Below are 25,456 nucleotides of genomic sequence, written 5' to 3' on the forward strand. Positions count from 1 at the left end.
TCCCTCCCTAAAAAAATCTCCCAAATAAAATGGCATTTAACTAAATATAAACCATGAAAAAACAGAGTGATAATCAGAGGTGTCTAGCTATATAATATATAGAGAAATGGATAAAAAATAATTTTTAAATTGAAGCCAGTTAATGTTCTAAAATCTAGACTCAAAAACATGTGAAAGCTAAAAATCTGGATTTGACCTCACTCATGTATTCCTCTTGTACAGAATTGCTGTCTTGGTGCCTTTAAAATACCTATAAAGATTCATGAAAACAAAAATGAGATTTGGGTTCACAAAGAAAATAATTCTCAGATATTTATTGTAAAACCACAGTATGCAATAACAGGATGCACAATTTACATGATACCTACAAGGAAAATTTAAAGCCACTGTTTTGCATTTTCAGTTTCTTTTCTTTCGGAAGTTTGTAGTTGACAGACAATCAGTTAATTTCTGAAGGTGAAATTCTGTTCTAAGAAATAATATAAGAAATGTTATACTAATAGAAAAAGTTATAAAGTAGCATAGAAATGGTACAGTGTTAAAAATGAAGTTGTCAGTGTACTTTTATAATTCTAATTTTAGTAGAAGTATTGTAAGACCCAAATTAAAATAAGCATCTCTTTCCTATGCAGCATTAGGTACCTAAGTCCTCCAGACATAGAAAGGTAAAACAGAATCCTTCTTCATTAACTTTTCCTTGAGAGGACCTTCAGTACATTGGCTCCTGTGAATCCCTTCTCCTGATTATAGGACGTCAAATGCCAAAAACGTATTTGTGAATCACCATGGTCATATCTATGCCCATGATTAAATGTGACAACTATTGTTAAGTCCAAGTTCTACTGGTGACACTAGCACCTGCTTCTCACTTTTGTTGTCTTACTTGTTTGTTCACACAAGTGGATTCAAATAATTCTAAATAAAAGCTATGGGCAGACATGTAATTTGGTCTTCAAAAATCTAAAGTAGCTGCATATAAAGATTATCTTAGCTATACTATTTTTTGTCTTAAAAGGAATTTTCTGGGTAAGTGGATAAGTTTCAAAGGAGGAAAAAAGAAATCTAAAACATGGTAATTTGTAGTTCAGTTCTCTACTCTTAAGATGACAATCTTTTCCTAGAGCAGAAAAAGTGTGAGGTTTTTTGGGTTTTGGTTGTTTTTTTTTCTCCAGATGTACCTTTAGTAAGTGGGCCTCTGAGGTAAAAAGATTTACTTTCATGGACTAGTGAAGATGCGCTCTAACTTCACTAATGGTCTGATAGTACTTTAACTAAATATTAAAAGCATAGTTGTAGTAAGAAACCACTTTGCCTTTTATCATCTAAGTTATTTTATTTTTGAGGCACACAATAGTTTAGCTCTGCTAGTCTCCATAAAGAAAAGGAAAGAATATAAAAATACTAAAATATAATACGCAGCTCCTTGAAAATACACAACAAAGACAAAAATCGGCAATGCTAAAAATGAAAATACACCTGAAAAAACTTCCAACAGTCAGTACTACAAAAAATAGGAATTCCAAGTCATTTCTCAGAACTCGGCTTCATACTAAAAAGGAAGTTCTTTTTACCATACAACATGTTTGCAATGGGCTGCTTCACTGGGCTGTTATCATGTGCAAGTGCTATTATGAAAGCATATTTTGATAGTGGACATTTTAATGGATTTGCAAGTTGTTAAAGATTATAGGTTATAATCCTGGTTGGAATTATTCATGTATTTGGAAGTAATTTGTCTATCGTGAAGTACTCTCAGAATAATAATTTTTTTTTTTTTTATTTAACCTGTTTTACACATAGTAAGAAATGTGAAGTGAAACTTCAAAAAATGGAATCGCTTACTTCCCTTCTGCAGCGATTGAGAGCAGTCCTGCAGAGAAGGACTTGGGATGGTGTTGATCAATGAGAAACTGAACATGAGCTGGCTTCAGTGTGCTCTCACAGCCCAGAAAGCCAACCATGTGTTGGGCTGCATCAAAAACAGCATGATCAGCAGGTCAAAGGAGGTGATCCTGAGCCTCTACTCTGCTCTTGTGTGATCCAATTTGGAGGGGAAGTTCAGGTTAGATATAAGGAAGAAGTTCTTTACTGTGAGGGTGGTGAGGCATTAGAACAGGTTGCCCAAAGAAATGGTGAATGCTCCATCCCTGGCAGTGTTTGAGGCCAGGCTGGACAGAGCCTTGGGTGACAGGGTTTAGTGAGAGGAATCCCTGCCCATGGCAGGGGGGTTGGAACTAGATGATCTTAAGGTCCTTTCCAACCCAAACCATTCTATGATTCTATATATTATTGCCTTCTATATTTTCTGTTAATGAAATTTATTACATGCAAAACATGTGATGTTAAGTTGGGAAATTCTAAACTTTGAAAGCTTAAAGACAGTAGAGATACACAAAAGCAAGCACTATTTAAATTGTAGGAAATTTTGCTTTCACTTAGGTATTGAGCTGTTATAATTTACATATTTTAGCATTGATTTGGATAACCCGGTTTGAAATCCTGTGTACACGTATTTAACTGTAATTAAACACAATTTACACTTATTTAACATACTGGTATTTATTTCTACAAATCTTAAGAATATATTTAGAAGACTCACCTTTTTTTGTTAAATCAGTATAAGACTATCACAATAAGAATGCTAATTGAAACACACAGTATGAAAAGTAATAAGTTCTCACTTTCACCTTTGCTATTACTTTTCAGCAGGGAGCTTTCTATAAAGGAGTAAACTTGAGGTTACCTGATAGAGAATACAAACATAAAAAACAGGTCAAAATATCCCATGCATGCTTATAAAACTTTAAAAATGGTAAGGTTTTGGAAAACTTTGTAAAATTCTAAAATTAATTATTTCTAAAATTTCCTTAAATTTAGTCCAATCTCTATCCTTTCCTTATGGATCTTTTCAATTAGTATTATTCTTGAATATGAATTTTAATTGGGCACCTATTCACAGTTCATAGGTATGGGGAGATGGCAGTTAAATTTTTTCACTGCTTCAGAAACTTTCAGGCAGTAACAGTGTTACACATAAAAACTACTTATGCGTTACACCACTCATGTTATTAGTATTGATACTACTAGCAGCATCCAACTTAAATCCCAAGACAGGTCTCATCACCGTCTATTCTTCTATCTCAGAAATACAGGCTATGTCTAAGACTGACAAATCAATTGTACTGTAATTTGATAAGGACTTCAGGACCTGAACCCATTAAGATTGTTAAAAATGGAAATGTCTCATAACCTTCCTGCGACATTGTGACGACTGAAGCAGCTACACATCACTGTAATCAAACTTTTTAGATCCCTTTTATTTCTGTCATTCAATTATCAACCATCTCATTTCAGTGGATGAGACCTGCTGCAGCTGTGTCAAAAGGTTTTGAATAATGTCCAAATGGTATAATTTAAATGTCAAGAAATAGGAAATTCAGAACTAATGATACCATTCCCCCAGACTTTTGCCAGCAAATGTATCATGATAAATACATGACATAATTCAATAATCACTGAGGTAAGGAATAGGATCATCCAGTTTCCAGTCTTTTGAGATTTGTGTATATATATTAGGTAGGTAGCTTAATTCTTTTGAAAACTTTTTCAACGTGTGTGTTGAAAAAGTGTTTTGATATTTTTTTCATTTAAGAGAAATTCTGTGTTCTTTAATGCGCAGGTTTGGAGAATGTACTCTCTGTTGGTTTAGAGAATGAAATGATACTTAAAAAATAAAATGGCACTTCAAAAATGTAAGAAATTAACACAAAAATCACATCTATAAGAAACAGAGGAAGAGTGAGCGATCACCTGCTCCACACTGCACAGAAGACTTCCTACTCCTGGCAAACTCTTCAATTATGCAAGTACATTATATTTATGAAGGACATTGTTTTTCAAAAGGTGCTAACAGTGGCAGGGATCACCTAAAGAACATTCCATTTTAATATTCGGGGTACACAAGAAAACCCAATGTTCTTTTTTTTTTTTTTTTTTTTTGGCATCATTCATGACTATGGCTAGATCTATTTTCAGAGAACAGATTTGACAGCCATTTTCCTTACTGATATCTGCAGTTGTGATCATCCACTTTGATTTACGGTTACCAGTCATAGCTTCTGTTATGACTGCTGAACATATTACTCAAATACACTGCTCTTACACTGCTTTTATGAAATGACTAAATAATTTGTTACTATTACCCTGTGCAGAACAATAGCAAGAACTAAACCTGAAAGTTATAAATTTCATTCATGGGAACTAAAGTGAGAATTACAGGATTCTGGCAGAGATGGCAGAAACGGCACAAAAGAATCAAGACCAAGTTCTCCACAGTCTGTCCCATTTATACCTCTTAATAAGCCACTAGAGAATACTGAAGTAAATTCTCTACCACTGGTGACTTTTCATTCATTTCAGGCAAGAAGACTCAAAAAAGAACAACAAATACAGCAACAGCTGAAGCACAGATAATGTGATGGAAAAATACAGGCAGAGAGGGTGAACAAGTTAACTGGGCAACTTACAGTCTTCAGCACTGAGTAGCCAACAGGGTTATTCTGCTACTGCTGCCATACTGCAGCACCTTCTCAGTCATGCCTTCTGTTGGCATTCAAGATACATTCTTACTCTTCAGCCTTGACACTGTTTGGCATCCTGAGAGAATGGCCAAATCATTCCGTTTTTAAAGAGGTCCAAAATGGAACATACCTACATGCATAAGTATCCATGTACAATACCATTTTAAATTATATTTTTTAAAAATATGATTTCTCAGAGAGAGGTAGGACTGGAGTTACCATGAAATGATAGGCTAAGGACTGATATGTCACATTTAAGTGGCTGATGTAATTGAAGGCAAGCACTATAGTCTGGCCAATCACTTTCCGTTCTGAGGGTTCTCAGGCATTTTTGTGAAATTTAAGGTCAGGGTTTCTCAGTGTATGGGGAAAAAAAAATCATTCAAAACTTATGAAGTAGTGACAAAGAGAGAAGGAGAGCTCCATCAGTGTCAACTTGCCTGTCAGCATGTTCAGAGAGGAATCTGAACATGCAGGTGTAGGATACATTTTGTCTGGGAAAGAGATGTCCCAAGAAATACTGCCCTTTCCTCTCTCCCATCCTCCTCATACCCACCCATACTCAGCCCATCCTCTCCTCCTTATACCCATCCATACTCAGCCTATCCCCACCTCCTTATGTTATTCTCACAAAACTTTATTATTTTGGGGCACTGCAAACCAGAGCACTCAGCTGATCTAAATTAAAATCCTTGAATAAATTTTGTTTTAAACAGGGACCATTTGAAATATGTTTTATAGCACCAAATAAAATATAGTTTAAGAGACTCTTTTTCTTAATGTATGATAATGTACTTTAATATTGCATATTTGGAGCAGGTTTCCAAAGTTCATCTCTGTATTAGGAGAAATTATTAACTGAAATATCACATGCTCTAAATAATCAATTTTAATTTGCCTCCAATTAGTTTTTATCCGGAACAACTTATCGTCTTTGAAGTAATTATAGTATATTAGCATATAAGTACATTGAGATTTTTATAAACACAAGTTGTATTATCCACTATCAAATTGGACAACTTTTATTTCTGAGACAATCTTTACGTTAACGAATTATAGTAGAATAGCTTTGTTTTTACAGAACTTAACTGTACAATTGACTTTATGAAATTAAAAATATATATTTAAAATAGATGCCATCACTCCTTACATGTTTTTACAATAAAAAATGGGACAGACAGGTTTGTACTTAATATGCGTACTTAATGTTTCATGACAAATTTGAGGTTTTTTTTTTTCTTGCTAAACTGGTGTGTTCACAGACCAAAGTCCTGGTCTTTCTAGCATTAGTGCTTTGATAATTTCTGCTATGCAGCATAAGCAATAAAAGTGTGCATGAGCAACGCAGTGGGTGTTGGCAAATAATGCCATGGACAGCAGTCTGACCGCAACTGTCCTTTAATGCCTCAGTACAGAGAGTAAATGATGAGGACCATGAGCTAACATCCCACTTCTAACTACATTGCATGGGTCACATTCAAAAGTAGCCCTTCCCTGTATATGTGCTCTTTGTCCCTGACAGGTGCAAAAGAAATAAAAGTTTGATGTTCTATTTGTCCAGGTTATTTGTTTTAGAAATTACTGCGTTTGAAAAATAACATTGATAAAACTTAATGATCTTTTGAAAGAAAGTATTTGTCATGTATATTTGTAAAAAAATTATGCTTTCTATCATCACTGCTAACTCCAGTAGTAAGCAGGCTCTCAGGCAGGTTTTCCTGTAATAGATTTACTTTTATTAAATATCATTCTAGCAAAGAAAAAAAAATAAAGTGATGGATGTAACTACATCTATTATATGCAAATTGTTTAACAGTTTCTAATATCTGCAGAAATGATGAACTGGTTCTTTTTCTTCTGTAATAAACCAGAGTGTACATACTTGCATTGTCCACATATATATTTAAGACTGAAAGTACAAAAAGCAGTAGTAGATGCGGAAGCAATCTCGCGTTTTTTTGACTGATGATGCAGTACCCCACAGGCTGTCTAATATATGTTCAAAGCACAGGAGGTCCTTTGTAAGATTTTTGAGTTGCTCTTCAATTACAAAGCGTACTACTAAGAGAAATATGTGCATGCTCTTCCATGAGGGAGCCTCAGTTTGCAGACTCCACATGAGACCGATAGCAAAGGCTGTTACCACTGCATGTATTCTTTGTATTTACATTATTCAGGACTGTTGTGTAGATGATTTAGCAGAATGGCTGTAGTTTTATCAAAGCATAAAAACCAATTAGCTGGTAATATCTTTAGTCATTCATCTCTGTCACAGTGTTGGCGTCGTCATTTGCACCCTGTGTATTCCGGTTTCAAGCCACAAAAATGATGAGAGGGCTGGAGCACCTTTCCTATGAGGAAACACTAAAAGATTCAGGGTTGTTCAGCCTGGAGAAGAGAAAGCTCCAGGGAGATCTTATTGTAGCCTTCCAATACTTAAAGCGGGCTTATTAGAAAGATAAGGACAGAGTTTTTTCAGGGCCTGTAGCAATAGGACAAGGGATAATGGTTTCAAACTAAAAGAGGATAGGTTCAGACTAGATATAAGGAAGAAGTTTTTACCATGAGGGTGATGAAACACTGGAACAGGTTGCCCAGAGAGACTGTGGATGCTTCATCCCTGGAAACAACCCTTTTGGACTATTTTTTTCTTTTTTAAGCGGGGATCATTTGAATTATATGTTCTAGTGCGATCTCCTGACCGGTTGTATCAGTACAACACACACAGCACACAAATGAACAGCAGCAGCTGAGAGCAATGATGAACCAGATTGCCCAGAGAGGTTCCAGAGATGTTCCGTCCTTGGAAACAGTGAGGGTCAGGTTAGATGGGTTTCTAACCAAACAGATCTAGTTGAAAATGTCCCTGCTTATTGGACTAGATGACATTTAAATGTCACTTAATGTCAAACTATTCTATAATTCTATGAATTTCAGATTACATCAGTAGCACAAGTAGCAAGACCATATTTATCTCAATCTACATGTTGTGCTGTGAAAATTTCATGAAAACACCATCTGAGTAATTTTCTTTTCATTTTCTTTTATTTTTATTGTTTTGTTGAGGATAATATCTAATAAGTACAGCTAGGATAAAAACTCTATGGGGAGAAAAAAAGAGAGCCATATGTGGCACTGAAGAGTGGGAGGAGACACAGAGAAGGAGAAGAAATAATATACAAGCTTCCAAAGCCTTCCAGCCTGCCAAACTTCATTAGCCTAGTCTGTATCTCACACCCTGAAAACTTTGCTGAGCACTGCACAGCCAACCCAACCAACCCCTTTGAACTAACTGAACCCAAATTTTCTGTCTCTGAAGCCAATATCCTAACTGGTACACAAAGAACAGGTGGGTCTACATTTGCTTTCTCCAGCAGAAATTAAAAAACTAGAGTAATCACAATTATGCTACATGCCTGTGGCTTGAGAATTAACACAAGATTAAGCTAACTCGGAGAACATGATGTCTGGGTCCTTGTCAGCCTTCACTGGAAAATGAGCATGGAGCTGAGGCAGCATATTGGGTCATTTCTGGATACATGGAAAATTACAGCTGTAAGCTTTCAGGGAACCACTGAGCTGAACTGAATGCTGTCTAAAGAGTTCTGGCCCCTCCAGGGTTACCCTGCTACATAATGGGTTCTTCAGAACAAAGTTTTTTTCAGCTTTATATGGCTGATGTCATCTCAATATCTTTAGGCCTTTACCACTGTGATGTGATTTATGGTTTAAGAGAAACTGCCAGCCATGTATGTATTTTCTATTAATCCCTGAATTTTGTAATCTCAGAATTTCTTTAAAGAATTAGCAGGAGAGAGCAAGGCAGTCTTCATGATTGTAAAGGTAAAGCACAGAGATTCCCTGATATTTTTGTCACCATAATCATCCTACTGGTTTAAAAAATTTTGTTAATGGACAGAAGTTTTGTTCACTGGCAAATGAAAGTAAGTATCTGTTTTCCTAGATGCCGTTGACATTATACTAAGTGAAGTAGGTTTTTGGAAGAGTAGTTCCAAAAAGCATGTTTGTATAGACAGGGCAAAGACTATCAAAGTGATTTTCAGACTTTTTAAAATTACTACTGCCTTTTGTCCTGTCTGTCTTTTCTACCCTGTGATTTGGAATGTTGTCCAAACATGCGAGCATGTTCATACTAACTTTTGTGTTTATATCCTACTTGTAAGACGTGAAATGTTGCCAGCATTTTAAAGTAGGTATCAACTCTATTGCTAAAGCAGACATCTTGACCACTGATTACAGTCACAGTCGCTGTTCAGTAAATGCTGCCTTAGTGAATATTTACATGGGTGCTTCTATAAGGATCTTCACATTGCCTCTTTTGGGATCTTTACATTGCAAAAAGATGTCACATTTAACGCACAATCATTTCTTGAACGTGTATCATGTAGCTTATGTGTGTTCATACTGATGTATGAGTTTGAGTATAATCATGTATGAGTTCTGTATAGTTATGTATACAGAATCTCATTCTAAGATGTTTAATGCTGCATCCTTGTTCTGCAGGGTCTGTGAATCACACCTGCCTTGTAAGCACCCTCCCAGGTTGTAGATGCAAAACACTGCAGGGAATATGCATGGAACAGCTCATATCTTGAAGGTAAAAAATAATAGGGTTTTTATAAGTGATTTTTTTTTGTTTGGTTTTTTTTTTTTTTAAGTTTCACACTCTGAGAAATAGTACCAGAGACTTTAACTTCTGCAGATGCTGTGGGTGATTGGTAAGAAAACTGTTTCCTGCCTTCATTTTGTGATCTTCTGAATTAAAGAATCCTTTCTACAATTCAGTTATGTACAGATAGAGACTTCCATCTCCAGAAACACACTTGCCCTCCTCCACATTTAAACAACACATCTAAATAACCAGAAATATTTCAGCATAAGTGGCAGTTTCAGTTCATGTAGCTCTTGGAGTCCTGTGACACTGCAAGAACACAGACTGCAAAAATTTAAGCCAGAACCTGGCACTATGGCTTAATAGTTATCTAGTCTTTACTAGCATAATAGTTACAGACAAGTTGGAACTGAGTTATGGGTGAGTAAGCCAATGAATTTACAACTGTTTCCACCCCATGGACTGCAGTCTCAAGAAGTAATGATTAGTCAATGTTTCTGTCTCTCGCTTGTAATACCACAATAATTTGTTAACAAGCAGAGTAGTTGGAAGAATAATTTTAAAGAAAAGGTTGCTGAGTTTGACCGTATTATAGGCAGGGAACCTAGGTCTGCATTTACATGTAGAATAAACTCAAATGCAATAAGCTAAAACCCAAAAGCAGCTTAGTGGGTATTAGAGAATGATTGACAGATGGGTTGCCAGTAAATTAAAGACAGCAATATATCCAGGTTGTGTAAAGCTTTGTCAAAATATAGATCCTTTCAAGACTTTTCTTTTAGCAGAGAGGCAGAAAGGAGTGGGGGAAGATACAAATAAAATCACATCACTTTTAAAATGGGCATGATCTCAGTGCAGTCAGCGTTGTATATGGTCTTGAGTGCTTTAGGTTTTCTCAGACAAAGCACTATTTCTTTTACCATCATGCTTTGAATTCTGACTCTCTCTCTCACAGCACTTAGTTCACAGCTGAGGGAGTCTTCAGGATAACATACTTTCATACTTCAGGAATTATGAAATAATTGCCATGAATCTCTACCCTGACAGCCAAAGCCTGTCCTTGTGCAGAAAGGAACTATGATCTTTTCCAAACCACCTTCACCAAAATCATTCACAACGTTGTTCAAGACATAGCAGAAAATAATGTGATTATAATAAAACAATCACATTTTCACGCTTTAAAGGAGTTCATAGGTGATATACACAACTAACTGGAGAGATATCAATTTGATGGATGGACCAGTCGGTGGATAAAGAACTGGCTGGATGGCTGCACACAAAGAGTTGTGATCAATGGCTCAATGTCCGGCTGGAGACCAGTAATGAGTGGTGTCCCTCAGGGATCGGTGTTGGGACTGGTCTTGTTTAACATCTTCATCGCTAACATGGACAGTGGGATTGAGCGCACCCTCAGCAAGTTTGCCAATGACACCAGGCTGTGTGGTTCGGTTGATACACTGAAGGGAAGTAATGTCATCCAGAGGGACCTTGACAAGCTTGTGAGGTGGGCTGATGCCAACCTTATGAAGTTTAACCATGCCAAATGCAAGGTCCTACACCTGGGTTGGAGCAATCCCAGGCACAGCTACAGGCTGGGTAAAAAAGAGATCCAGAGCAGCCCTGTGGAGAAGGACTTGGGGGTGCTGGCTGATGAGAAAATGAACATGAGCCGGCTTTCAGTATCTGAATGGCTGCTATAAGGGTGCTGGGGAGGGACTCTTCATCAGGGACTGTAGTGACAGGACAAGGGGTAACAGCTTCAGACTTAAACAGGGGAAATTTAGATTGGATATAAGGAGGAAATTCTTTCCTGTTAGGGTGGTGAGGCACTGGAAACGGTTGCCCAGGGAGGTTGTGAGTGCTCCATCCCTGGAGGTGTTCAAGTCCAGGTTGAACAGAGCCTTGGGTGAGATGGTTTAGTGTGAGGTGTCCCTGTCCATGGCAGGGGGGTTGGAACTAGATGATCTTGAGGTCCTTTCCAACCCTAACTATTCTATGATTCTAACTATATAATATACAAATTGTGTATACATAACACAGGGTATGAATGCTTCTTTAGAAAGCGTTGGTAAGATTTGTAACTAAATTTCTACTTGTCAGGAATGTGAAAGGGAAATGTCTGATCTGACTATAGCATTAACAGTGTTTAAAGCATTATGTGTAGGTTTCTTACAGAAAAAAATAACAAAGGCAAAAGAAAGTTTATTTCTTTGACAAAAATGTGGTATATCAACAAAATATAAACAGATGTAAGTGGATAAAATTTACAACAAATGTTAACCCATATATATATATATATATATATATACATATATATGAAGAATTGTCCAGAATACCATTCCACTTGGTCATATTTACATTGTTTCACACTCCAAACAAAAAGATTTTATAAGTCATCATACGATTAGATTACATCTTCATCAGGTAGTGATTACACTACCTCACTTATTAGTCCCTTATGCTGTGTTCAGCCCTGTCAGTTCTATTTTGATGTTACCTACATTAGAGAATGACAACGTTTTCTGAATGGGCTTTAAAGGAAGAAACTCATATTTGCTAAGATTATCAGAATGCTTTCTTTTACACTGATGACTATTTGCAATGGCATTTAAATGTACAATCCTTTTGCATCACAAAGCCAAATAATTAATAAAGAGGAAAACCATGTATAGTATTACTGAGATGAAGATCTAGATGGACACTAAAAATTATTAAGATTGTTCATAATAGTTTTATAATTATTTATAAATATATATGTAGATCTGGCAATTCAGAACACATTCTGAATTGGGACAAACTGCAGCCACACCATCGTGCTGTTTCCTACCCAGTCTTCACACTGATTTCATGAGTAAAGACAGTTATTAGGATCCTCCTGACAATGCTGTTACCTGTAAGGCTGCAGCTCGGCCATGATTGTGGTTCCAGTTGCTGAGACCCCAGCACAGAATTCGGCGCATGGTTAAGTCTATAGCTACATGGTACCCTCCATGGCTATCACGTAGCCATATCTGTAGTAGCTTTGAAGTGGTTGCCTGGGCGTAGATAACAGTCTAGCTGCGGCAACACGAAGCTCATGGCAGCAGTACAGCTGTGATGGCAGTGTAGTCAACGGAAATAAATTACTCATGCAGGGGTGTTACAATGTGGTGAGATGCATTTCTCACATTCATAGAACACAGTTTCTATTCTCCACCTCATGAATTTCATTTTCTGGTGTAAGTAAGTTTTAAACAGTAAAAGCATGAGAACAATGAGTTTCTGTGGAAAAATAATCAGACAGAGCAGCATCCTCTGAAAAGTAACTTGGTAGAAAAATTTGGGAGTCACCTATTTCATGGGTTGAGGAAGATGTTTTTCTACCTGAATGGGGTATAAGAAATTATGTGCAACTTCCGTCATGAGACTCTCCCATGCCCATAAAATACCTTTTCTGTATGTAAAAATGAAATATAATTTTAGATGCTCATATAGCATAGTTCAGACTGGTATATTAATATAATCCTGAGAAATGGAAAGATGATGGGGAGCTGAGTATTCCCATTTATGGAGTTGCCTCCAGCCCTGGTACAGCTATCTAAATGTTTGTTTCTTGTTCTGTATATCAAGTATTGTTTATAACTCAGTTTTGACAGTATTGGTCTTTTCTATGGCATAACATGGCTTCAAATCTTTTGCTGCATGGGACAGCTGACTGACAATTCAACATGAAAAAAAAATATAATAGGAGTCATGTCATTCTGCCTTCCCACGGTCCATCTGTCCCTGCACCTGGTAGGAGTAGTCAGGAGTTGTCTTTGGCATGAACACCATGTGTTCTTTGCTGAACTGAAAACAAGTATTTCTGTAACAAACCATAAATGCTGCTCACTGAAGATATCCTTTCATTAATACAAAGCTTGCCTCATCTCAAATTTTGCAACCATCCTCTTTTGATTCAGCTGCCATCTTCCAAGTACAAACAGCATTGATAAAACTATTTGGAGTTGGAACAAAAAGGCCTCATTTTACTTTCCTTGCAAAAGTCATAATGAGGCAACATGAAAGCTAAGACATTACTTTCAGTGAGGCTAAAATTTGATACAGGACAATGTTAGAGTTCTGCCAATACACTTGAAAGAGCGAGTCTCTGGCAAAAAAAGTAGTTGAGAAATGAGATAACTATGTTCTTTCTCTAAGCATTTCAGATACTTCCAAATTTCATATCCTACAGAAAAGCTTAGTCATTGGGTTAGAAAACAATCAGAAATTCTTTCTTCATCTCCTGTGATGGTGTTTTTCAAGTAATAATTAAATAACCACCATGAGTAAAAAGCTCTAATCAATCTGAAAAGAAATACCTGGATTCAAGTTCCTCCTTCATAAAATAATTGAAGTTTATACATATTTACAATATTAACTCAGGAACTGAAAGCAGGACCTATGACCCTCAAGTTCATTCCCTGATTAATAGATTAAAAAGTCAACCTCTCACTGGTCCCATGAATTTTTAATTATTCATATGCAGACCTTTTCTTCATATTCTAATAGTTTATGACCAACAATCAAATACTAAAAGCAGCTTTATGTAAGTGGGTAGATGATAAATGGATATTTCACAAATATTATAGTATCCTTAATGTGTAAAATGAGTACATAAATGACGTCATGTTTGATGTTATTTCCGATTGTAGCAGATCTCATAGAATATTATTCTTTTTAAAGCAAATTCTAGGTGGTAATATTTATAAATAAACAATTATCATTAATGCCTTAAATAAGAAAAAATAATAATAGCCCTGTGGGCACAATTTGCAAATACACTCATGTGTCATAATTGAGAAAAGGTGAACTTTTTTACCATATTTTCATAAAATAAATATATATTTAGCTAAAACAGACATAGGTCTGGCTTACAAAATTATAAGATGAATATTTGTATTTTTATTCACAAATGATTTTTTTTAAAACTTATTCAGTTTTTTGTATTCTAAGGTAAATAATTTCCCTAAAATGCATAAAAATATAGGGAAATATGTCAGCATGTCCATTTAAAACTAAGAACACCAAACCCAAAAATTGTGTTAGGCACTGCAGACCAAGTTTTGTTTTCCAGAGAGAAATAATTGTACCTAGCTGTTTTGATTAAAGACCTCAGCACAGCTATGCCTGTAAGTAATGTTAGATCAAGTTCACATCTATATGGATATATTTTGATTAAAGTGCTTCTTCTGTATATATATAATAAAATTCTTTTTTCAGTGTTTTCTATATTAAAGCAAATATCTTCATTTAGTTTTAAATTGCTTCTGGATTATGTTTAGCATATTATAAAGGGATGTTCTCAGTTTCACATTTGCCTCAAAAAGGTCATGTCTAACATTCTATTTTTACTAAGCAGCTAATTTAATACATAGAATCATAGAATAGTTACAGTTGGAAAGGACCTTAAGATCATCCAGTTCCAACCCCGCCGCCATGGGCAGGGACACCTCACACTAAACCATGTCACCCAAGGCTCTGTTCAAGCTGGACTTGAACACCTCCAGGGATGGAGCATTCACAACTTCCCTGGGTAACCCATTCAAATACCTCAGCACCCTAACAGGAAAGAACTTCCCCCTTATATCCACTCTAAACTTCTCCTGTTTAAGTCTGAAGCTGTTACCCCTTGTCCTGTCACTACAGTCCCTGATGAAGAGTCCCTCCCCAGCATCCCTATAGGCCCCCTTCAGGTACTGGAAGGCTGCTATGAGGTCTCCACACAGCCTTCTCCTCTCCAGCCTGAACAGCCCCAACTTTCTCAGCCTGTTTTCATACGGGAGGTGCTCCAGTCCCCTGATCATCCTCGTGGCCCTCCTCTGGACTTGTTCCAGCAGTTGCATGTCCTTTTTATGTTGAGGACACCAGAACTGCACACAATACTCCAGGTGAGGTCTCACAAGAACAGAGTAGAGGGGCAGGATCACCTCCTTCGACCTGTTGGTCACACTCCTTTTGATGCAGCCCAGGATACGGTTGGCTTTCTGGGCTGCGAGTGCACACTGAAGCCGGCTCATGTTCATTTTCTCATCAACCAGCACCCCTAAGTCCTTCTCTGCAGGGCCGCTCTGAATCTCTTCTCTGCCCAACCTGTAGCTGTGCCTGGGATTGCTCCAACCCAGGAGCACTTGTCATGGTTGAACTTCATAAGGTTGGCATCAGCCCACCTCACAAACGTGTCAAGGTCCCTCTGGATGGCATCCCTTCCCTCCAGCGTATCAACCGGACCACACAGCTTGGTGTCATTGGCAAACTTGCTGAGGGCGCACTCAATCCCACTGTCCATGTCACTGATAAAGATGTTGAACAAGACTGTTCCCAACACAGGTCCCTGAGGGACACCACTCGTTGCTGGTCTCCAACTGGACATTGAGCCACTGAATGCAGCTCTTTGCATGCAGCCATCCAGCCAGTTCTTTATCCACTGAGTGGTCCACCTATCAAATTGATGTCTCTCCAATTTAGAGACAAGGATGTTATATGGGACAGTATCAAATGCTTTGCACATATCCAGATAGATGAGGTCAACTTCTCTGCCCCTGTCCATCAATTCCGTAACCCTATCATAGAAGGCCACCAAATTCGTCAGGCAAGATTTCCCCTTAGTGAAGCCATGCTGGCTGTCACCAAGCACCTTGTTGTTTTTCATGTGCCTTAGCATGCCTTCCAGGAGAATCTTCTCCAAGATTTTGCCAGGCACAGAGGTGAGACTGACTGGTCCATAGTTCCCTGGGTCATCCATTTTCCCCTTCTTGAAAATGGGGGTTATATTTCCCTTTTTCCAGTCGTCGGGAACTTCACCTGACTGCCATGATTTTTCAAATATCATGGCCAGTGGTTTGGAAATTTCATTTGCCAGCTCCCTCAGGACGCATGGATGGATTTCATCAGGTCCCATGGTCTTGTGCGCATTCAGGTTCTTAAGATGGCCTTAAACCAGATCCTCTCCTACAGTGGGCCTTCATTCTCACAGTCCCTGCATCTGCCTTGCAAGGCTTGGGTGGTGTGGTCAGAGCACTTGCCAGTGAAGACTGAGTCAAAAAAGTCACTAAGAACCTCAGCCTTCTCCAAATCCAGGGTAGTCAGGATATCAGTTCTCCTGATAGTTTCCAGAGAGGGCCCATGTTGTCCCTAGTCTGTCCTTTATTCTCACCGTACCTACAGAATCCCTGCCTGTTATCTTTGACATCCCTAGCCAAGTTTAATTCTAACTGGCTTTCTTAACCTGGTCCCTAGCTTCCCAGACAACATCCCTGTACTCTTCCCAGGCCGCCTGTCCTTGCTTCCACCTTTTATAAGCCTCTTTTTTCCTTCAGATTTTCCCCAGTAGCTCCTTATCCATCCAAGGAGGTGTCCTGGCCCTCCTGCTGTGCTTACTTCTAGTTGGGATGCAACACTCCTGAGCTTTCAGTACGTGATCCTTGAATATCAACCAACAGTTTTGGGCCCCCCTGCCCTCTAGGGCTGTTTCACATGGAACCTTACTAAACGGGTTCCCGAAGAGGCCAAAGTCTGCTCTCTAAATGATTTAATGATCTCTACACATCTTTAAATGATTGCAGAAACAGTATTTTTTCTGTTGGTTCATAATTGTTTTTGAACATGACCTTTGTATAGTGACCCTGTTAAAATATCCAAAAATATACACTGTCTAGTGCGTAGTCTATTGCCTTGTAGATACTTTGTTTGCACCCTTCCAGTACCTAAAGAAGGACTGCAAGGAAGCTGGCAAGGGGCTTTTTATAGGAGCAAGTAGTGGTAGAAAGATGGGTAATGGCTTTAAACCGAAAGAAGGTAGATTTAGATTGGATATTAGGAAGAGGGTGAGGGTGGGGGTAACCGGAACAGATTGCTTGGAGAAGTTGTGGCTGCGCCATCCCTGAAAGTGTTTGAGGCCAGGCTGGGGTCTTTAAGCAACCTGGTCTACTGAAGGCGTCTTTGCCTATGGCAGAGGTGGTTAGAACCTGATAATCTTTAAAGTCCCTTCCAATCCAAACCATTCTATGATTAATATCCCATATCCTAAAATATTGCCATCACTATCATGTAGGATGTTTCTTTTAAAACCAAGAAAGTAAAAACAAAGCTGACATTGATACTAGCAGCAGATAATCATGCACAGAAGTTCAGGTCTGCTAAAACATCTAACTTATGTTTCCCTGAGAGCTCCACGTCTGAACCATATTAACATTGCGAGAATTCTCAGCGTTAAGAAGGAGACAGGTAGGTTTGAATGTATGATCTTGCTCATATTCCCAAGCTACAAAGGAAAAATCAAGGCAAAAATAAAATATAATAAACAAAACCTATTAAAAATTAATTTAGAAGGTTTAAAAATAGGACATGGTACTTAAAACATATTTTAAGCCAAAGCTGACAAATATTCTTTTGAATTAAGTCTTTAAAAAGACCCCCTTAAAACTAAGTGTAGATTAATTTCATTTCTTAAAATACTGTAAATAACCTAAATCTACAATAGGACGTACTTGGTTCCCACCTCCATCTCATTTTTCATTTGCCACAAGTCATCTGGTACTCGTATGACACCAGAAGTGTGAATTGACCCAACTCAAGGAATTTTTGTAGGGTTGTTTTACTGGATCCAAATCTCAGTGCAGTGACATAGACTGTTGTATTGCTACTACCAATGGAATGGCTTGCAGAGATAAGGTGCTGGGATGTAAGGGGGGACATGTGTGGGGGATAAGAAAATGAAAGGACTTCTAAAGATAATATTGCTGCTAAATTCCCATTGTGAACTTCAGAGTTACGGAAGAGTGAACTGCCTGGTCCACTGTCGTGGTTTAAACCCAACCACAAACCTCGTTCACTCACTCCCCCCACTTCTTGCCCTCCCCCTGCTCCTGGAGGGACAGAGATGAGAATCGAAAAGAATGCAACTCCCACAGGTTGAGAAAAGAACAGTTTGGTAACTAAGGTATAACACAAATCACTACTGCTACCACCAATAATAATAGTGCTAAAGGAAATAACAAGAGGAAAGAATACAACACCTCAGCACCAGCGACTGATAACTCGCCCCACTCCCCCCAGCCGAGCACTGACCGATACCTCATCCAACCCTCCAGTCCTCCCAGCCCTTCCGGGTCACTCCCCGTTACATCCTGGGCATGACGTGCTGTGGTATGGAATACCTCTTTGGTCAGTTTGGGTCAGGTGTCCTGTCTCTGCTTCCTCCCAGCTTCCCCTCCTCCCTGACAGAGCATGAGGCTCAGAAAGTTCTTGGCCAGACCAAACATTTGAGCAGCAACTAAAACCATTGGCGTTATCAGCTCTCTTTCCAGGCCAAAAAATGAAAACACAGCACTGCACTAGCTACTAAGAAGGAAAAAAATGACTGCCACTGCTGAACCCAGGACATCCACCCAGGAAAAAAAAAAGAAAGTGGGGTGTAGGTGTGGGTTCAGCAATTCGGTAGACTGATACATCTTAAAATGTCATGGGCTCTGGAATTTGTATCCCATAAAGTCACCTTGGTGCAACATTAGGGGGGCTTAGGAAAGATGGACCTCTGGGTGCCACAGATGCTGTGACTGAGTGCACAGCATCATCCTTGAACATTTTCAGATCTGCAAAAGAGGAGCCCTGAACCACTGGACTGTGACTTCAGAATTATCCCTGCTCTGGTCAGGAGACCAACCTAACTTTTTAATGTTGCTTCAACCTCTGACTTGCTTTTCTCAGGTGGTGAACCCTCTTCATAACCTTGTTCCACAGCTGGGGAAAAAGTTTCCTGCAGTATGCAGACGGATGCTAAATTTTTAAGTGCTTCTGTTTCTAAACAAAATCAGGAAGCAAACTGGCAGTTGCTAACTTTTGCTTTGTCATACACAGTCCCTGCTAACACTTCCAACAGCATAACCAATTTTCAGAAAAGGCCCAGTACAAAGCTGTTTCGTCCTTGCTTGACTGTTTAGGCGTTTGAATAGCAGGTAATTGCAGTACATTGTACCTTTGCACTTTTCTTTTATATATTAGTTTCGAGGGAAAACACTCATTATCTCCTATTTCAAAACAATTTTATCTAGTTAACTTTGCAGCTGCAGTAGTAGGTATGTGACTATATTACAAATCAACTAAATAGTGCCTACTTGCACAGCATGGCATTTGTTTCTACTAATCTACTAAAGTATTGTGACTCAGCAGGAAATAGTTTTGGTTAAGGTATTCATGTTTAGGAAGGTAGGTAGAGGACTTGGGCTAAAGGAATTTTCTTTCTCAGAACCAGTAAGTCTTTTTCTGAAGCACAAAGGCATTTCTGAAAAATAAAAATCTGAGAGTATGGTCTATCTCATTGCATATGATGCAGAATGCTTGAGTTTAACTCAATTTAGAAAAAAATTATATAAATCCTTAAATCCATAAATATAGATTAAATATAAGTATGTGAATCATTTGAATCTATATAAATCCTTAAAAGTCATATTTTCAGGCTACTGACAAAAAGTCTTTTTTGGAGATAGAGTAAGATGATAATTAAAACATCCTTTCAGCTCTCTATCTCAAAGTTTATTCTTATTCTTGGAAGTCCAAGCAGATGTCAATGAGACATTTAAAACACTTTGATGAGGAAGGCCCAAGCTACAATCACAGATCAAGGAAAGTTCATATTCATATCTAAACTGTTCTAACCCCCTCAGAATAAACCTAAAAGCTGACTTTTGTCAGCAGCTGCCTCTTGTTTCACCTCAAAGCAACAAATAATTCAGAAGATGAAGAGGCCAAAATTTATTCTTCTCATTATAAAACTCCCACATTTTTCAGTATAAAAGAAAAAGTGAATGAAATACCACCTTGTTACATCTTCTGCTACTGTTACCTTTGCAGGATGCCCATAAATCTGCCTACAGTGCATTTTGCTATCAGCCACAAGTAGATACTTCACGTCCTGTGAGGCATTGAAGTAATTTAGGAAATACTCTCAATCACAAGTTTGCAGAGCACATAGAGCATAGCTATCAGACTGGAAAGGGAAAAAAAAAGCAATTATTTTTGAATCCTATGAAGAAGTCAGTTGACACTGTTTATAGGAGTAGTAGGCAATAGAAGCTTTCTTGATATTCCTCTTACCTACTCTTACATATTTGTGATCCATTGGGTGGCGTTTCTGCTATGAAACTCCCTCAGACAAGTTATATTGCAGCTGTAAATTCTAGATCTAGCCCACAACGTTGGGAAGCATTCCTGAGCAGGTGGTTTCGTTCAATAAAACATCAAAGTACCGTAGTAAATAATGCTCTTGAATTTTTTACCAGTCATTTTGCAGTGCCACATTAAACATTTCCAGAGGCAGCTGAAAGTGAAAGGGACAGGAACATTTGGCAGTGAACAGAGTGCTGTAGGGCTGTTTTGACTGGTGATGTTAAGACCAGGGAAGGAAATGAGTGTCTGATTGACACTGTTGAAGATGGTCTTTGACTTATAAAGAGCAGAGACAAGTGGGCAATTAGAAGTCATTTGTTCTTTCCCTGCCTCTTCCCCACTGAAGTTTGACTCTCCCTTCTCTACTCCAGTTGGCTTCTGTCTTTGTCCCTAATGTGGGGGGAAAATGACTTAATTTTTGAGAGAATGGGGTCTAATCGCATGCCTGCAGGCAGCAGCAGAACATTCTCCCCCAAATCAGTCAAATTCTTGCAAATCAGAACAAAATATCACCAAAGTGGAAAGAGATTGTGGAATTAGATGACCTTGTCCATATACTATAAACTTCATATACTAAAAATAGAATAGATACCAACACTTTGAGGATATACTGCACGTAAGGACAAGGACAGTGATAGAACAAAATTACCTAGTCAGCCAGGCAAGCAATCTGCAGACTTTAGTGTCCTACTTCTAAAGTCAAATGGCATGAGACAGTTCACTGCAATCAGCCTCAGGGAAATTTTAGAGGAAAAAAAAATAAAATAAAAAATCTCTGTTTGATTTGTAGTATCCTGCTATTAAAAGAACAGCTATTTTTACCTATGAAAAGTACATCCTTAGAATGATCAAAGGTTTCAGATTGTTCTGCAAACTAAGTATCAGTATATGTCTGTACCTGAGAAGATCTCTTTATATTCTTTGCAATGAACACTGTACTGCATGGATTAAACATGCAAGCAATTTAGCACTCGTAGGACTTCAAGTGTAAAACCTAAATCAGCTAATGCAAAATGTAATATCACTCCCTTGAAATTTCCTGAAGGAGATTTGAGACGTAAAACACCTTCCTATCACTATACAAATTGAAGGCACTATTCTTTACTTCCTTCTCTCCTTTGTCTCAAGGCACTGAAAAAATGCAGTCAGTTGTCAACACAATCTGGCCATCCTGCATCAGCTCTATCTAAAGATGTATCCATGACTCACCTCCAAAAAGTGCAGTTCAGGTGCAGCTTGGTCCACAGCAGCCCCACCTCTGCCAGATCTGGATTATGTAACAGGATCAAGCACGGGTCACACAGCTGCTTTTTATAGAGCAGCCTGTATGTGAGTCAAAGCAAAAGACAAGCCTCGGTCACAAGAAGAGATAATGTGTGTCATTGTTGCTCGGTGGGGGGTTCCATAAAGATCAGGACACTGAGTGGCCTGGAAGCTGTAGCTCTACAGCAATGAAGTTTGCCTGCTTTCCCTCCCATCAGACCTCTAATGGGCTAAAGACACAGAACTGTGTGAAGTACAAGAGCAACAAGGAGAGAGCAGGCAAATGAAGGAGAAGCATAAAAGTGAGTTTAAAAAGATTAAAACAATTTTTTTAACATGTATTCTGGCTGGACCTCTCCAGGTTAAAAAAAAAAAAAAAAAGAGAATGAACTAGGTATAAACAGGACTTTTTTCTTCCCTAGTCATGACACATTTTAATGAGATTTGAAATGAGCCCAGGAAGACAGAGTAAGATAACAAGGTTATCTCCAACTCTAAATCTTCACACTATTTATGAGGTTAAATTTGCAGGCTATGCTGCTCACTTACATTTCCATAAAGTAGCATAATAAAAGAAAAGGAACAACTAGATGGTAGCAATTTTTCCCCTGAACTGTCCTTTCTGAAAAAATATATGCAGTCCTGTGGGTTCTGGAATCCTTTCTACCTCTGCAGAACAATCTCCCTTTTGTATTTTATCCTTTCTTTGTGCAGAGATAAAGAGAACGTATGTACATCCAGACTCCTACTCCCCTAAGTGGTATGACTCATTCATGCAAGCATCTGTACCCCTTAAGGGACTGTCAGTGCCTTTTCCTCTTAACTCATTAATTTTACTTTTCTGTTATACTGAAGAACTGCTAATAAAGTAACTTTTCCCAATTGATATTCAATCTCATCCATGCCCCTGTAGGCATTTTTTCTTCTTCAGGACTGAAAATACATGTTGAACTGTCCCCACAGATGCCATGACAGAGTCATATATCTTCTAATATTCACTCCATCTCTTGAAATATCCTGTGTTCTGCAGATTGGAAGTAGGCATTAATGGCAGGCAGCAGTGTCAGCAACAGAAAGAAGCTTTAAATATTTCCCACTGCCATCCAAAGTACACCTGCTCCTGCTATAGTGCAGCTGCAAACTGGCTATCCATTTTCTAAGCATTTTTTTTCCTTAAAGCTCTCAGAGGTAGTTATAAAATCTCATGGCTTCCCTTAACTTTGGATACTTTTCCTCTGTGTTCCTGAATTAATCTTAGAAGTGGCCTTTAAGCTGTGGTAAACTACAAAAAAATATTTCACCAATTCAGCGATAACATTAACATATTAAAAAATAAAAGGAAGGCCGTCATACAAAGGAGAGCATGTCCTTTTTGAAGACATTTTCTTTCTCAGTCTCTGTCACAAAGCATTAACAATGATAATCTTCTGGTCTTTTATTGTGGGGTTGTATAAGTTAACAGCAGGAGAACATGGAGTCAACCTCGTTTGAGGAAAGCTGGTATATTGTCCCAGTTTACACTGGTATGAGTTGTTATCTCTAAGTCTTTTCCTTGTTTATGAGAAGTGTCAGTATTTGTAAGGGAGAGGAACAAAATAACTAACACAAATATTAATTGTTTTGACAGTAAATGGAGCTTGCAGTCAGTAATGGGTGACATGTATTTCAGGATCTCCCTTAGCATTTTCAGAAGAGGTGTAATATTAGGTAGTATTATATTACTCAAAAATGACACAGGTAATTGTAAGATTAATTGAAACTTGAACTCTTGTCTCTGCTGAATGGAAAACATCCCATTTGCCTCATCAGTCTTTGATGAAATTCTCAGATCATATAGTATGTCTGTGTTTGCAGAGATTAATAGGACAACATAAAAATAGATAAAAGTTCCTGTTTTAAGTAGTTTCTTTGGTGCTTCTGACACTTCAGAAACAAAGGAGTACTATTGATAATCATGTCATTTCAAAGAGAAATAGCCATTTTTTTTCTCATCTATTATTCACCTCAATTAATTTTGAGAGTAGTGCAATGTGCTGTGATTCTTTTCTATTTAAAGTCATTTAAAGGTTTAAATAGCTAAAAGTTCAGAAACTACACATATAAATCCATGACTCATTGTAGCACAACTTTGAAATACCACTTTCTTTGAAATTGCTGTTTCCATTAAAAGTAAGGTTCTAAGTTATTTACTGAATGTTATGGGTATGAAAAAAAATGTAAACTATGCTAATGGGATGTAAATGATTAATGAAAACCAGGTAGAATAATAGCTCTGAGACTGTTAAGTTGTTGTGCATGTCAGTGAAATATAAGGTCTGATACCCTTTTAAATCTCAAGAGGTAAATAAGATAATAAGGATTAGGGAGATTTGTACGACACAGTAGGAGTATGTTTTGGTGAACCCATTCAGAATCCTTTTCCTCCATTGCCATAGCAAGTCAACACAGGAGTGTCCTAAACTCAAACTGGATCAAGAAAATTGTCTAACATGCTCTGAATGTCAGTACCAGTGTTCCCTCTGGGCCTCTACATGTAATACTGCCCGAAAACAACTTCCCAGCTGCAACCTCTAAAAGTGAAGTGGAATGCCAGTTCTGTTAGACAAGTGTGTACCAGCCCTGTTCACATTTTGATGTCTGTGGTCCTCTAAAGTGGCCTTATACTAAGAATATATTTGGTATGTAGTCATACAGACTGAGGTCTGCAAATGAGTTCTGCTCCTTCTTTAAAGGAGCAAATACTATTACCACTTTCTAAGCATCAGAAGCAAATTTGTTGTGTCCACATTGTCCAACAGATCATATTTACACTGAGAAAAGTGTCAGGCAGAGATCCTTCACTTATCACTAGCAGAGCTGGCTCTCAACTTATACGAGTGTTTGGGTCAGGAGAGGTGAAGTTAATTAGCATTCATTGATTCTCTTTTGCTTTTAGGATCTCATCAGCTGACACTCATCCTTCTCCTGCTGAGGCTAGAGCTAGATGATTAGGGCTGGCTGAGGTCTCGGGTATCTGGGGAGGCTGAGAAATGTGAGTGGAGGACAGACAAATCAGATCTGGCCAAATCTGGTCTTACACCAACTAGTGGTTGATGTTGCTGCCCTTATTGGCTTCTTCATTGAGGCGCAACATACAGTTCCCTGTAAGTTATTAAATGGGAACTTTTCACCTCTACTTCTCCTAACTTTGACAAAGGTATGTATCTATTTTATGTGTAACATGTTCTATACCTCAGACACAAGAGTCTTAACAAAACCACCATCACATAGCTCACAAGAAAGAGGAGGTAAGCTGAGCTGACGGATATACAACATATTGAACTTGAAGTTTTGTAAATATAGATCACAAATGACACCATCCCAAGTATGCTGGAACCACTAATGCAAACTAAAGTTAGAACCAGATTTTCCTTTTTTTCTATCAGGAAGAATCACCAAATTTGAACAAAATAACTGGAGGAAAAGCAGATTGAAGAATGTGTGTGAATATGACCCCCAAAGTCCCAAATTCTCTAGTGCCTTTACAGAACACTACAGCTATCAAGAATTACCCTTGGAAAAGGAGCTGTCAAGTAAATGCCTTCCTGTTCACATCATGTGGTACGTACAGATCCTAAGCTCATGCATGCCTCATGATTGAGCAGACAGGTGTCTTCCCTGCAATCAATGTTGATTAAAAACTGGTCTTGTGATACTGACAACCTGATGGGACTAAAATAAAATCTCCTAGACTCTCTGGCAATGAAAAATTATTTGCACAAAAGAAAGGAGTACAAAAAGGATTTCAGACTCCTAT

General features: G+C 38.1%; 1 long non-coding RNA gene across 1 annotated transcript in view; it reads left to right on the top strand.

Annotated features, from left to right (window-relative positions):
• The window catches only part of LOC136007348 (uncharacterized), a 34,994-nt gene that overhangs the window by 8,786 nt on the left and 752 nt on the right, over window positions 1-25,456 (top strand). The window contains exons 2-3 of the long non-coding RNA XR_010609645.1: window positions 9,105-9,198; window positions 25,086-25,260. This is a non-coding gene — a long non-coding RNA (uncharacterized LOC136007348). The remainder of the gene's footprint in view (window positions 1-9,104; window positions 9,199-25,085; window positions 25,261-25,456) is intronic.

The sequence above is a fragment of the Lathamus discolor genome, chromosome 1 (assembly GCF_037157495.1).
Source record: "Lathamus discolor isolate bLatDis1 chromosome 1, bLatDis1.hap1, whole genome shotgun sequence".
NCBI lineage: Eukaryota > Metazoa > Chordata > Aves > Psittaciformes > Psittacidae > Lathamus > Lathamus discolor.